Genomic DNA, 15,937 nt, shown 5'->3' on the forward strand with positions numbered 1-15,937 from the left:
TTGCATTATCTTAATACTCAGTATGTTTACAGCCTTTTTTCCCCCCCATTAAGTACTCCATAGGGAATTTCAGTATTATACATCTGTGACAGACTTCCCTAAAGCATCGTTTGTTCGCCTGATGCATTCAAGTACAGAACCATTAGATTCCATCTAAAAATTCAGCTTCTGGAAAGCTGTGAACTTGGAATTCGTCACTTGGAAAGGTCACTTCAACTTTCCCTGCTCCACCTCTGCAAGCAAAGATTCTGCAGTGGCCAGAAAGAGACACAAAGAAAGCCGTAGCTGTTACGCATTCATCCAGTAGACAGAAGTGCTGTAAAGATAAGCAGAAATAGTTACCAAAAATAGGAAAAAATAAATAAATCACTTCAGAGCAAGGATTTATTTACACCTCTGGTTTAATTGCTGCCAGTATCAGCGAGGCAATGCCATGACAGCTGATGGCCCTTGTGTGGCACATACACTTCTTAAAGAAGAATAAATAAATAGAAATTACAGAATTCCTCAGGCTGCAAGGACATGCAGGATCCCAGTGTCCAGCTCAAAGCAAGGCAAGCACTCAAGCAGCTTTCACCAGCTGGGTCTTGAAACCTGACTCAGAATATGAAGATATATCCCTAGAAAATGAAAGCCTCTGATTCTTTGTATATAGTCACTAATAATAACAGTTCAGAGATCACCCACTCAGACTAGCCCTAAGCCAGTGACAAATCTCGACCATTTTCTTTGTTAAATACTTTTACAGTTAATGAAGTTGAGAACATCTGAATTACTCCCATTTTCCAAAGCATTCCAAAAGCTTTTGTTACAGTGCAAAAAGTACCCCATTATTAACGCTTAATGCATTTTTAAGCAAGTCATGTTAAGTTGCAAGTGAGTCATAGGTATATCTACACAAGCATAGTTGGAGTCTCAGAATATAGAATATAGCCAGTGTTGACTTAAAAAAAAAATCTAGGTTTCTCAGAGCCAGGGACCAGTGTCTTTTAAGTGGAATAAGTCAACTTGAATTTCATATGAATAAGCTATGTGAATCCCTTCTGTATCTTCCCTCTTGAGCTACAGGATGCTTATTGTTTATATCCAAGGTGCTGGTCAGTGCAAGTGGGGAGCTGGATATATCATCTCTCAATTGATGGAGCTACTGGGACAGTTTTTCCACAGCTGAAATGATGGAAGGGGAGAGATTTTCTTCAAACTCCTGGAGCTGACAACTCATTTCACCCACTGTTGGCACATGATGATGGCACGCTCGATGTAAATTTCTGCCACGAGTTGTGTACATTCAGTTTCAGCTAGATCTATGGGTGGCTCCTTGGTGTCCAACTTACAGTACATCAACTCTTGAACAGCCAATTCCCTCAGGAACTGAAGGCCTCTCTATTTTGTGATCCACTAGCATTAGCAACATATAAAATCTTCCTTGTAGGGATACCTTTCCTTCACAGATGCCAAGAACTGCATCCAGAGACCGAGGATTCTTTTCTTTCATAATCACCTTGTCAATTCTCCCTTCCCTATCAAGTAATCCCAGCTTCTTGGCTTCCCTACCTTCTAATTAGAGACTGTTGGCCCCATAGTCCCAGCATCAGAGCATCCAGGTGATGATGTGCTCACCTGGACAACACTAAAATCTTTTTGCATATTTCATAGCTTAGGCAAGGACAGGGATTGACAAGTTACCTCATGATCTGCCTCTTCCTCTAGTTCTGGTATTGGCCCTTCTTCATCTTCCTTCCCTAAATGAGCTGTTTCTCATTTCCATTTCCTCTTGCATATAGGGGCAACTGATACTGACACAGGTTGGTTCTCCGATTCAGTTACACTGCTCATTGCCAGGGTCTGAGTGGTGGTCGTGCTTGTTGTTAAAGCACAACTGGTTACAACTGGAATTAAAACCCAGTACAAGCTTGTAAATTAGTATTGTTGGTTCTTTATTTTGTGATCTTTTTTGAAAGTCTGTAATAATTCACAACATCAGAAATAAATACACTGCAGGAAATCATGTGCCCAAGACAATTTTTTTTTTTCTTAAAAGGGCTATAAAAATACACAGAAGTCATATTACTCACCAGATCTGCCTTGGCTTTAATGTCTCACTTAAACATAAAGTTTAGTAGAAAGGACTTATGTCATATTGGCCATGACTCATGTCATATTTGACCATACAGCTATTTCTATTTTTCTAATGATGCTTCAAAAAGCATAGGACTCACTCTGTTAAAACTGGTTGCAGAAGTCAGTAAGACAGGGAAAACACAGAGAGAGATTAAAACGGTCAATATACAGCAAGATTGTTTTGCAGTTCCATCAGGCATAAGTACACATAAACCCTCATAAAAAGTTCTATATTACAGCACTGGTCATTACAGTTACTATTTTGTAGTAAAAGCTGAAGCAGAGGTTGCAGGAAAAGATGTTTTAAGAGTAGCCAGTAATTTATTTTCCACACAGCATCTAGGTACCAACTGCTAGATTACACTTTACGTACGCACTTCACAACTCCTAGATTCAGCAAGGTAAGCTAACAATTCACCACTACCTCTGAAACCAATTATCAAGCTTGTAACACAAACAACATCTCTTCTAGTTAGCACTTTTGCCATAGCTGTGTCCACTTACAAGACAAAACCTTCCCTTGATGCTTGCTCCTTAAACCAGTATTTTACTAACAACCTTTTAAGTATGCCATTAAGAACATCAAGGTTTAGTTTTCTCTTTGCTTGAGCTTCTTGCCAGCAGAGATGATGTAGTTTAGCTTATATGCATGCTGTTATCCCTCTTGAGGCACTAGGTAAGTCAGGTTAGCTTAATATTTAGACGTTCCTGAATTACATGACCACTAGGGCACACAGGTACTAACAGTTCCAGTGGCACACAGGTGGCAACTTGTTTGACAATCGTAACTTTACATCTATGCCCTTACAACTTCAAAATGGCATCTTGCTGTTAACTGTTTCAGAATACTGGCAGAGGTAGTCATGTTGACACATAAGTTAAGTACTTGCTTACAGAGCAGGACTTCATTATAGTGACATTTTGCTGGGATGGCCAAGTCTCCCTGACTCAGGATGGAACATACATGTATCAACTGCTGGTTTAAGGTCTAACTAGTTATCTAATGACTATAACTTTTACTTTTCATGAAAAACATGCCACTGAGAAGTAGTGGTTGAATATCCAAAGAAAGTTTGCTCTGTATTCTTCTACTATGGGTTTCACTATGAATGAATCATCTCAGATACCTCCCTTCTCAATATTAAAATCCAACAAGAGAGATTCTCATCTGCCCAGTGCTTGGAATCCAGCAAAGAAGAGGCTCAACAGTACTGCTATACATCACAACATCACACTTTTTATGATCATCACAAGGGATTCAAATACTACCACCCACTGACCTAAAATTCAGCCTTTTTACTTTTTTTCTTTTTTCCCTCAGCATGAGATCCCAGTTTTAGATGGTGCCCAAACTTCCATTTTCTTCATTTCCTAATTGCAGGGCTCAAAAGCCAACCTCTTCCTGTAAGCCCCAGAGCTGAAACAGAAGTTGTGTTGGGCCTGGGACTCCACATGGGTTATGGTACATATGAAGGAAGCTATTCACAGAAGCCACCTACCCATGTTGCTCTATTGAGCAATAGGATCCATTCTCAAAACTAGGGAATGATAAGAAACACCCCTTCTGATGGAAGTCTGAGAAGCCATTACCCTCCTTTTTAATGTCAGAGAACATTTCACAGCAGGAATGTAGGGAGGACATTTCTGATACTACACCACAATCTTCTCTCATTTCATTTTGTACCCATTAGACCAGAAATGTGTCTTGCCTACCACATGTTTTATGTCCACACGGAAGAAAAAGGCTATTCTTAAAAATGGTGCATACATTGAATACTATCCTCATTCATACTAATCAAGCTGAAGATAACAGAGTTTAGTTTAAAATGTTGTCTTCTGAAGTAAAATACAGTTTATCCAGAGATCATTATGGACTATTGAAGTAAATCATGGTCAGGAAGCACACAGACTTCTAATTATTTAAGCTTTTACATATGCATTTAGAATGACAAGCATGAAGGAACTACAAAATAGGAAAATTACCTTTGCAGCATGTATCTAAATAAATCCAGCCAAGCCCTCCTCTGCTACCCACCAAGTATGTTTTTACTAAAGTTGAGCTAAATAATTTCAGTCTTTTAAAACTTAACAGTATTGTCTAGAGGTTACAGAGCATTTCTCAAGCAGTTAGGCAGCCACAGGTCTAAGACAGAAAAGTACATTTGCCATTTTTTTATGTTACGTTTTCATCTTACAGTATCTAAATATGTTTTTAAGTACGTCATTAATGTTTTCCCACACAAAACAAAGTTTGATCTTCTGTGCCCTTGCTATATTAGCAGCTTGTGCTCAGGGAGGGAAACACGAAGCTCTTACAACAGATATTGTAATATGGAAATATAGACACCACAGTTCCTTACCCTCTGCTGAGGATGCATATTTTTGTCATGACTAGTACGTAGAAAACATTTACCTGCTATAGGCATTTTAGTATTAGAGTCAAGCTAAAAGGAGGGAAAAATCACAAAAAAAAACCCAAACAAAAATAACATAAACCCCAAACCAAACAAACAAAAACCAAAACCAAGCAAAAAAAACAACCCCACAAACAAACAAACCCCAAACCAAATCAAAGAAACACAGCCAAGGAATTTGACTATATATCACTGTTCTATACATCTGTAATGGTTAATGTTTCTAAGCACCTCCTGGAAAAATAAAGCTGAAGAGTGAAGGGAGAAGCAGCAGATAAATGAAACTAAGAATCTTGTCAAGAAAGATAAAAACCTGGTTAAAGGTCAGTGAAGGACAACAGGAGGGAGGGGAAGAATTCTAGAAAATTCTTGGCTGGGGCTTCCTATAAGGGTAGGGCAGAGTACTGCCACCAACAAACACGCTATCTCCCAGGGAGCAGGGGGGATGAGTACTGACAGGATGTCAGGATCACAACAGGACAGGTGCTCTGCATTAAGTTAAACCCAACTCCTGGACAAGTGAACAGCCAAGCAAGTGTTCCCCACGCCTGGGCTCCAAACAGCTCGCAGCAAAGGAATTACAGGAATGCTTCTATATCTGCAGCTGTGAGATAGGAAGAGAAAGTCCCAGTATCTTCCCCTCCCATCAAAAAGAAAATGCTGTGTTGCAACCAAAGAAACACCAAGAAAGCCACTAGTTCATGAACAAGTATTTAAAAAGCCTTATGGCAGAGCAGAAAGAAATGGTAGTGCCATCACACATAATGGAGCATATGAACAATTCCCCAGTTGAAAGAGTTAACAGAAAGCAGCAGGCAACTGGCAACACGAGGTTCAGGAAGAGCCCTGTATTTTGAAGGCACACTGCAAATTCAGCATCTGGCAAGTGAGACCAGGAGAGGATATTCTGGACTACAGAGACACTCACAGATGACAGACAGGTGGCCTCCAAGCAGGACACTGGTCTGGAAGGCTGCAGACTGACACTATGGTACAGCTCTCCCACCAACACTCTCCAGACACCCATTCCAGCCATGACAGGATGTAAAAAAGGATGGGGTGAGGGGGGAGGGAAAAAAAGAAAAAAAGAAAACCCTCTAGCTGAGTGGTTTTTAAAGTGTGACTCTTGGCTGCTGGTGAGACCCCAGCTCACGCCACGCTGCATAGGAAGGTGATCCTCTTAACTTCTGCTGCAGAACATGACCAACCCATTGCAGACAGAACTTTAGTTCACCAACAGCAAGCTCACAATCAAGCCTCCTCCTACAGTATACATCACCTCTTGTAGGTATGCACCCTTTACCTTCTGGCCTTGCCTGCAGAGACTGCAAGCTCCTCTGATTAACTAGAACACAATGGAGGTAAGTAGTCAGCTTTTCCTGCTAGTAAGCAGAGGGCCTAAAGTAGATTATCTTAGTTCTTATGAGATCAAATTGAGTTTTCTTGCACCAGATCACCCTTGTAGATGTCCATCCTATGTCTATTAAAAAGGCATACAAAGATTTCTCTAGTCTCACACTTAATTCCATGTATCTTTACAGTATTCCGTATTTTGTTGCCTTTTGGTCTGTTCCTGGAAAGCAAGGGAACAGTCACATACTGTTATTGGTTATGTCAACTTTGAACTTTTCCTTTTGTCATCCCCTTAAGTCTTCTATTCTTGGAAAAAGAAGAAAAACCCAAACACTTTATGTATATCTCAGTTTGAAACAAAGGCTAAAATCACAGGACATGAGGAAAGCAGGTAAACTGGTAAGCAAATATAAGAATTGCAGTGAAATAACACTGGTAATAAGACAGAAGATTACTTTCCTACTCAGACTATGGTGTAAATTCTTGTTAATTCAGTCATTTTCTCTCAGACCTTTTTCACCAGAATGAGTTCTGGTGGAAGACTTTACTCTGCTATAGAGAAGCGCCTTAAAAAAAAGAAAAAGAAATCAATGTTCTCTTGTATGATAAATAGCCTTTGTTATCTCTTTGGGGTATCAGGTTACCAATTCCAATCCCATTAAGAGCATGAAAACACTGCATTGTATTCAGTGACTGTTCTTTGTTAGCCCTGTTGCTCATCAGTGCTGATTCCACTACTTGAAATACATAGTATCAAACACACAGCTTATTCATTAGAAGTTTCTGTCCTTGCTCCCAAGGAAACCAGTGCAGACTCTGACTTGGCAGCACAGATGAAGTGCAAAGCACGCACACACACACACACAGACATCACAGAAGGAGCAGTTCTGATGAGCAAGAACATGTTTAAAAAACAAACACAGCAAATAAACTAAAACACAAAATCACTTTCTGATGGGCAAGGACAAGGGTGTTCCATACTGCCACGTTTCTCTCTAGATGTCAGTTATTCCAAGCACTAGCTAACATTGCCAATATTAATACTGGCAATATTAATAATAAAATAAATGTGCAAAAGCACATTTGAGCATTTAGTATCTTCATTCCCAGCATCAACTTTAAAATATTATTAGCTGTAGCATCTTCCTACTTTCTTCTCCAGGAAGAGTTTGACATGTGCAGACACCTTGATGAGTTCCTTTCTTTCTTTCCACCATATGTCATATAGAAGCAGGAGAATCAAGACAAGGATCACCAAGGATCTTACAAGTCTTCAAGAAGTACTGGCCAAACAGAAAAGTGCAATATATTACGGAACTGGGGGATTCGCATCTAAAAGTACTCTCCCCTCACTTTGCATCGAGAAGCACTTTCTTTATATTGTTCATTTAATGCCACACTACTCAGAGTTAACATTCATTATTAATCTACTGGATAACAGCTATAAATTTATTAATTGCCAAATTACATGCAGCTTCTCTATGGCTTTAAACTTAATATTAAAGAAACACCAGCTGACAACAAAAATGTCTACTTTTCAAAAAGCAACAAAGAATGCTTTGTTCTCAATCTCATTTTACTTAGAAGGAGGTGGTCACAATCATTACAAGCATGGCAGGAGGGAGGGGAAGGCACAAGAGAGAAAGCAGATAGGATCTGTTGAAGATCCCCGAACAGCCCAGTGACAGGAACAACAGACCCTCCAACTCCTAAAGCCACACTGTCTCCACACTTTTGGCATAGACGCAAAACATCTGGCTGCCTAGTGGAATTACAGCCTTTACTTATCCGTGCTCACAAAACTGCTGACTGACAATAAAATGTAAAGTTTCAAAAGACTGTTCCGGAAACTCCGAAACCCCTTTGAATAACGGCTTGAAAACATTGACAAACACTTCAGGAGTCCAAAAATTTTTTAGCAAAATCCCTTTCCGTTCAGTTGAAATAAAATGAAGTTATAGATCTTAGGATTTAAGGGAAGCATACAACAGAAAGAAAGAGCGAACACAGCCTCACAGTTTGAAAACTGGATGATCTAGAGACACAGCGAGGTTCATGCTGGAAACATATTAGCTACTGCTGCAACAAGGGAAGCAAGACTCAAGGTTACACCTAGTACAGTTTTCAAAGCAAGCAAACAAATTCAAACTACAATGTCAACCCTGGAGCAAGGGCAGAAGCTGGATGGAGGTCAGTTACATTACATTTTTCTAGAAGTTTCCCTCCCCTTTCCACTCAAAGAGGTAGTAAGGCATTAAAACTTGACGTCTCAAAATACCAAAAAGGCATCACAACTGCCAACACAGGGAGAAAGAGCCATCCTTTCAAAGGCATAAATGTCACACTGCAGTACAAAGGCAGGAGTAATACTACAGCAGAGTACAACATGCAAGCTTACCTTTAGAGTTGTGCTGCTTGTTTGCAAGTGAAAACCAAATCCTGGACTGCCTCACAATTCTTCAAAGCTCAAATATCCTCTTAGTGTATTTGCATGATCATTTTTCCATTCATAAAGAATGGTTAAGCCCTCTTAACTGAAACACATATCACTCTTATCTACAGTACTCATCCCAATCCTCAAGATGAATGTCAGTCCCATACAGAAAACCTTTAAGGATCTGTACAGGTTATCAACAGTTTACTTGTAGTCTCCCTATTGATATTCCCCACCCCTGCCCCATCAAATTCCAGTATGTGGGGCCACAGAGCGCACATAGGCTGTGACTGGAAGATTCAGTTGGCAATCACAAGTTGAGACCTGTCTTGCACAGTGGATTCCAGTATCAGAATTTAAGTAAAAACGTACATTGTAATACTTGGAATTGTCAAAATCCTAGTGTAACATAATGCATGAGTACGAAAGGGATTTTTCATTTATTACTGTGGATTAAGTTGTGGAGTGTTTCCCCAAACTCAATCTGAAACAGCACACTATAACTGGCTCTGATTTTAACTTTATTAGTAATGTTTTGGAACTAAAACTAATTCGGTAATGTATATTGCTACCTTGGCAGACACTCTAGTGATCTGTTAACTATCCCATGCGTCATAGAAAAAATAAAAATAAATAATAAATAAATCACTTATTTTTCTATAAATATTTACTCATTTAAATTACAGACCTAGATTGTTACATACAAAGAGGAGACTACAGAGATGACTGTCTGTCCTCATTACTGTTCTTCCCTTCTTGTGCTAAAGATAGCGTAAAGAGTAAAAATAAATAAATCCTCAATAGCATTAGGAATTAGACAATGTCATGTTGAAAGACAGCCTAAATGACAAGCCTTATCTCTTCTTGCTGGCTGGGACAGCAGGGGGGCTCTGACCCATGGAGGGGAGGTAGCCTTTAAGCCTTCACTAGGTGGTCTCTTTGCAGTAGGCTCTATTCCCAGCTGTAATTGCTTGTCAGCCCTAACTGGATGCCTGAACGCTCTGGAATAGTTCAGCAAAGTATTTAAACAGATGGATGGTACAGGCCACTGGAACAAAACTCATTTTTTCTCTGGCCTCGGCTCTCTTTCAGCACATTCCTTTGAAGTCTGTGCCACTGAGGAATCAACAACAGCTGAGTAACATGTGTTATCATACAACACTGAGTGCAGCAACAATACTGCACAGCAAGACACTTTTGTTCGATAATCCTGGACTATAGAAAGCATTGCAATGTCTTTTGTTGTGGGTAAGATCTTTTCCCAAGCACAACAAGAAAGTAAACAGATTCCTCCCCTCTTTAAGTAGTAACTCCAAAGTAAAAAGGTGAATTAAACGGATTTCTCAAGTGCCTCCCATCTGAAAGCTTACATTGCCTATCTCCTCAGGTCCTCTCAGGTACATTCAACGCTCTCTGTATTTGTTATCTCACAGATGATTAGATGCTTACAGAGAGGGGTCCAGTCTACAGTCCCCATGGCAGATACGACAAGCCCATGTGAGCTACAGCTCAAACCCACCTTCCTTTCCCAAGCAGCACAAACTCCCTGACCTCAACTTCGCAGGTAAACTGGAGAGAGAAGCAGCACAGCACTGCCTGGCACACACTGACCAATCTTGCCCTCCCCACAGTTTATCAGTACAAAGACGACAGAGCCCTCAGAACAGTAACAGGAGAAAACAAACATCCTCTCATCAGGCAGGAAAACTATTCTTGTCAAAGCTGTAAGATCACCACACACTTTGAAGTGGGTTAGGAAGGACAGAAAGTATTTATGAAACTGAATTTGAAACTAGACTAACTGTCCAGATTCAGAAGCAAAGAGGACAGCAAGTTATAACCCAAAACTGACACTGATGCCTAATAGCAAGTTTCCACAGAATCAAGTCTCTTATTTACAGTGAGGAGAGAGAACTACCTGCAACAGGGTACAGCCTTGGATTTACAAAGCTTACGTGTCTAAGATGTTACAGGAAGGCAGGCACTGAGATTTTAAAAGTCCCATTACACTGTAAAATCCCAACCCCTGCATGAAAAAAATTACAGGAAAACCTGAGCTTTCAAAAAAGCCCTAAAAAACCACACGTCATTTACATTTTATTTCAAGAGAGAAATTCTAAAGACTTAAAAACCCAGACAAAAATCTTAAATTAGAAAGCAAACAAAACCCCCATGTACTAAGCCAATCTCATAATTACAGACCTCACAAAAAAAAACAAAATAGCAGGTACTGCATGCATCACGATATGGGGGGTCCTCAGCCAGAGGACAGTTTTCCACCCTGCAATTCAATTTAACAGTTTCTTTCTGAGGAGGCCACAGTGCCCTTCAAATTCAGCTTGAGGCAGACTGTTAAGGTACCATGGAAGAAGCATGCACCGACTTTGTCAGAGGTATACAGGGGATAAAAATAACTCTAGTGTCTAAACCATTACAGCAATGCAAAAATCTTACGCTCCTATCAAAATAAATGGTGGTGATCAAGAATTCTACTACACAACTTTCAAAGAATGAATATTTGCACAAGCAGAACTGCTACCCAACCAGCATTCAAACCCACAACTAAACAAGGAGCAATATGATTACACACAATCATTCTTAAAATTGCATGTAAAAGCACTTAACAGAGATCCATGAAAATCTCCATATCCTGTGAGGTGCAGGCATAAAACAGCTTAGGCAGAGGTCATACTGCCATGCGATGGCAGACACAGGAACAGAACCCACCATCCTCAGGGCTCAACTCCACACTTTCAGCAGCAAACCTCCTTATTTCTAACATGCTCATTTGCAGGGCTTTCCTCAAAAGGATTTGAAAAAGTGATGCTAATCACCTTCATTTGGCTCTTTGGAATTACTGATGGTGTTTCTAGAAATAGTTCCAGGCAATTTTAAATGACTTGTTGATAATCTTGACTTATTCGTCTCCTTTTATTTCCCCCTATCCCAAAGTTTTTAATTTCCAGGAAAGATTTAAAACAAACAAACAAACAAACAAAACAACAACAACAAACACCTGACCAAATCCTGTTGGGCTTCTGGGAGTGGGGTAGGAGAAGGCCAGGGAGATTGCTTAAGTAAGAAACAAACCACTGCTAACTCTATCAGTTGTCCTAAACGGCATACAACTGACCATTAGAATGCCAAGCAGTCATTTCAGTTCCCTCAGCAGCTCATCACATGTCAGATAAGTTTTTGCTGTAAGATACTGAGAAGTGCTTCTAGTTCAGTATCAAGCCTACTTTCCAATTAAGATACCATCAAACAGAAGTCAATCTGAAATGGTATTTTATCTTTAAAGAAAGAATGGGGGGGCAGGGAAAGAAGTAGGGCTTACTTAATTTTCTGCTTAGCCACATAAACTTGTGGTCTTCTGGAATGCTATCTCTCTAAAGAGGTAATGTAACACAACCTAGACCCACACTGGTTCCTTCTGACCTGAAGAGCTGACATTTTATTCATGAACTGCATATTCTTTATGGAAAAAGGCACAGCTCTTCTACAACACTTAACACAATCACACCACTACCAAACACAATTAACCCGGAGCTAGAAAACCCTTAAACAGGTGTCTTTGCAGAAATCATTAGGCAATTGATTTACTTGCTCTCCACAGCCCAGCACACACTTAATTTTAACGCGTGATGCTGACTAAACCCAAGGCAGAAGCTTGCGAGGTCCAAAACGGACTTTCATAAACCGCACGACAGCACTTTTTGACACGGATGTAAACAGTTTCCGGCGATTCAGTTAATGTGTCAGCCTCTGATACATCTGCAGTTGTGGGATGGAAAGCGTGACAGGTGTCATTCTAAAGGGAACCCTGAAATTTACAACCTTCCCTCTCTCCTGATCTTCCACGCTGGTGAAATCCATGAGCAATAATGAACTGGGATTTAGCACACCATTCTGTTGGCATTTTAAAACACCGCTTTGCTGAAGAGAAAACAGGCTGGAACACACTGGACTGCTACACCCCCAAACCGGACCCTGGATCAGCCCTTCCCCACAACAGTTTAGTGCTGCATAAACCACGGAGCAGAATCCATTTTCTTACCCTTTAAAGTTCATGCCACTGTATTGTCCCATCATACTGTATTTACTGTACTTGCTTAAGCTTTTCTCATCAATACTCTCTTATCCCATCCAGCCCCCCTCCCCACTCCCCCCCCCGAAATCTCTTACTGTCTGCTGGCAAAACAGATTTTCTTTTAATCTTTTTCCTGACTACGGGAGGAAAAAGAGAGGGAGGGTTGGGGAACGAATAAAAGAGATTAATCGGGGGGGGGGGGGAGAGGGAGCGAAGAGAGACCGAAAGAGTCCACTTCGAAAGGGTAAGGGGGGAGGGGGAAGGAAAAATAAATAAAATGGGTTTAATTTTCCTTTCGGGGGCAGTAAGAGAGAGGAGGAAAAAAATGAAACTACTACAAAGATTTCCCAGTGTCAGAAAAGTCGCCTCTGAACTCCCCTCCTCAAGGACACGCAGGAATTTCCCTTACTTTTCCACACGATGAGCGAAGGAGAAAGACAAAATGCCAAGACAGAGGAAAAGCCGGAGGAAGTCGGGGAAGTAGTGAAGGAACAGGCGAAAGGACAGGAACGAGTGCGATCGGGCAGGGGAGACGCGTAAGGGGAACGGGAGAGGTGAAAATGCCCCCCAAAATCCTTAAAATGGTAAATCCGAGGGGAGGTGGGGAACGGGCAACAAGGATGGGGAAGTTGGAGAGGGGAGACGGGGGCAGCGGGGAGAGGCGGCAGCGAAGGGTCACAAACCGCACAGCAGGGACGAGCCGAAAGACGCCAGGGAGGAGCGGGACAGCAGCAGCCGGGTGGGCTGCGGGAGACGGAGGGACGGCGCGGGGTAGCGGCAGCCGAAGAGGGGGGAAAGGGAAAGGGAGAGGAGGTCGGGTTCCGGCGGGACGAGCCCGCAGCGGACTTGGCCGCGCACTTACCGCTCCGCCGCCCGCGGCTCCACGGCCAGCGCCAACGGCCCCAACGGCCGCCGGCTCCGCCTCGCGCCCCGCGGGGGGCGGTGCGCACACGGCCCGCGACGCAGCGCCCGGGGGCTCGGCTCGGCTCGGCTCGGCTCGGCTCAGCCCTGCCCTCCGCGGCGCCCCGCTGCTGCGGCGGCTGCGGCTGCTGCTCCTCCCCCGGCCCCGCCGAGCCACCGCCGCCTGCTCGCCCGACTGCGAGTGGGTGTCCTCGGCCCGGAGCGGCTGCCCCCACCTCCTTCCTGCCTCTCCGTCGCTCCCCTTCACCGGGAGAAACATGTAACGGAACTGGGGCGCCAGCACGGCATTGTGGGAGCTCTTAAAGCCGCAGCCTCCCCATGCCCCCCACCACCAGCGCCGCCGCTGCTCCCCGCTGCCGGCCCGGGCGAGGGCGCGTCCGCCCCTGCCAGCGGGGCAGGCAGGCAGCGGCACTGGCAGCAGCGAGGCGGGCAGCGGCAGCAGCAGCCTCTTAAAGAAGAGGCGCTACAGCCTTGCCTAAAAATATCCCCTCAGCGGGGTCCCCGGGACCGGCCGAGGAGGAGCGTGAGGGCAGCGGGTGCTGTTGTCGCTGCCGGTGGGAGCTCAGGGCGGGCCGTGGGGCCGCCCGTACCCGCTGGGGCTGGGCAAGGAGCCTGCATCCCGGGCGGGAGCTGAACGAGAGCTCCGGTCCCAAAGGAACACAACAGTGAGAGCCCCGGCTGTGGCATAGGCATAGTCAGGGGTTTTTTAGTTGTTTTCCCTGATTTTTTTTCTGTTGTTTCTGGAAGAAGTAAGAATGCCTTTCGTGCTTATTTGAACTGAAATGTGGAAAGCCGGCAGTCAAGTGTTTTTCCTATTGTTCCTGCTTTGGATTTTGGTGATGGAAAATTCCCCGGGGGGGGGGGGGGGGGGGGGAGGGAAGAGAAATAAACCTCAGAGCAGCAAAGACTCTTAAGCAGACGTCTGTTTGGGGCAGAAAGTTTTGAATAAGAAGTTTCAATCAGCTTTGTCGTCTTGAAACTTGGAATAGGAAAAATAACCGTTAAAAAAAAAACAAAACAAAACCAAACAAAACCACACAACTAACCAACCTATTTGAAAATGAACTTCAGAGCTGTGATTCAAAGACATTTTTCACTGTTACAAACATCTGTGCTGGGGCTACCCTCAGCTGCCAGCAGCAGCAGTCCTAGCTCCTCCCTGAGCTGGTAGCCTTTCCCAATCTGCCGGTGTTCCATGTCCAGAGATCAGGACATGCTGGTCACTTAAAGAAGAGTCTCATCAAGAGAACTTTATTTTGTTCTTTGTGTCATCCTCATTTTAACAATATTCCTCTAGCGATCCTCCTGTGGACTTTTGAGTTTGGCACGCTTTCCTTGGGGTTTTATGTCCTGAGCCTTTAGATGAAAGCAGGACTCTGCCTCTGTGTGACTCCGTATAGATGCTACATGTAGAATATTTTAAAGAACATACAGACACTTCAACTGAAATGCAAGCATATAAATATTCACAGATTGGGGTTTGGGGATGCTTTTGCAAGTATTTCTAGTAGGTCTGGATCTTGGGTTATGATCCTTTATACAATTGAGGATATTTTCCATAAGCACACCTGGTGAGGTGTAAAGTTCCTGCTGAAGAAGTCTTCTGGATATAGAAAGATGCCTCTTCTATTTCTGACCTGTATCTGCTGTGCCTTTATATGTTTGGGTTTTTTTAGACGGGAAGCAATGCTGAGCAATCTGAGAATGAACTTAAGCACAGCATGAAACTAGGTATGATTAGGAAGAAATGGCAATTAGGTGAATCTGTTGTAGAGCACATGGTTTACATAGTCAGCTACCTGCATACACACTTCACTTTAAGAGACTAAAAACCCAATGCTGAAGGGATATCTCTGGGATAAAGGAATGGTGCCAATGACCAGTTCTGCACCAATCTACTGGATTTGTTTGCACTGAGTATTGTTTACGATGACTTTCAAGAGTGTCAGCAGACAACTTAAGAGCAGGAAAAAAGGGTGTGCTTTCCAGGTATATTGTATGTTGCATATAGTTAATCCAATATCCTGTAAAGATCCGGAGCAGTACTATGCTGCAAATACCACTGCTTCCTCCTTCTCATGAAGCTTGTAAACACAATAGGAGCTATAAAACTCATTGAAGATCTTTTGTCAAAATCCAGGCTTCTCAGGGATTCACATGAAATGAGTGATCTGGGAAACTATTGAAACTATATGCCCAGGGAAATTATTGTTAGAAGGTGAAAAACCTTTTTCAAGGAGTTAATGGTTTACTGAAAACAGGTACTTGGTAAGTCATTGAGTCTGAAATGTTTACCTCTCCAGGTGTTCAGCAGAACTGGGGGCCAGAAGATCAAACGCCACATTTTCTATTGAAAGCTAGCTAGTCTGCCAATTAGTTTCTCAAACCCAAGGAATACAATTGCTATACAATTTCGTGTTTGAAAGTTTACATTAGTGAATGAAAATCACCCTTTAAATTAATGGTCATGATTAAAGAGATTTCTGGATGTTCAGAATGTGCATAAGAAGGCATAAAGTGTTTATGCCACATGCTGAAGTGATATTTTCTTGTTGGCTGTGACAGAGCTTTTGTAGCTAGAAAGAGCATTGGCACTTCTAATAT

General features: G+C 42.6%; 1 protein-coding gene across 3 annotated transcripts in view; it reads right to left on the reverse strand.

Annotated features, from left to right (window-relative positions):
- RASSF8 (Ras association domain family member 8) overlaps window positions 1–13,395 on the reverse strand; it is an 85,521-nt gene extending 72,126 nt beyond the window's left edge. The window contains exon 1 of one of the 3 annotated variants that reach the window (XM_061359877.1): window positions 13,275–13,395. The gene's annotated coding sequence lies outside the window, so the exon portion shown is untranslated. Of the gene's footprint in view, window positions 1–12,821; window positions 13,245–13,274 lie in introns of those variants that run through there. The other 2 variants (XM_061359896.1, XM_061359887.1) reach the window with 2 other exon arrangements.
- Between the last annotated feature and the right edge of the window lie 2,542 nt (window positions 13,396–15,937).

The sequence above is a fragment of the Neopsephotus bourkii genome, unplaced genomic scaffold (genome assembly GCF_033783945.1).
Source record: "Neopsephotus bourkii isolate Nb327-2 ecotype Australia unplaced genomic scaffold, CSIRO-AGI_Nbou_v1 NB_107, whole genome shotgun sequence".
In the NCBI taxonomy this organism is placed as follows: domain Eukaryota; kingdom Metazoa; phylum Chordata; class Aves; order Psittaciformes; family Psittacidae; genus Neopsephotus; species Neopsephotus bourkii.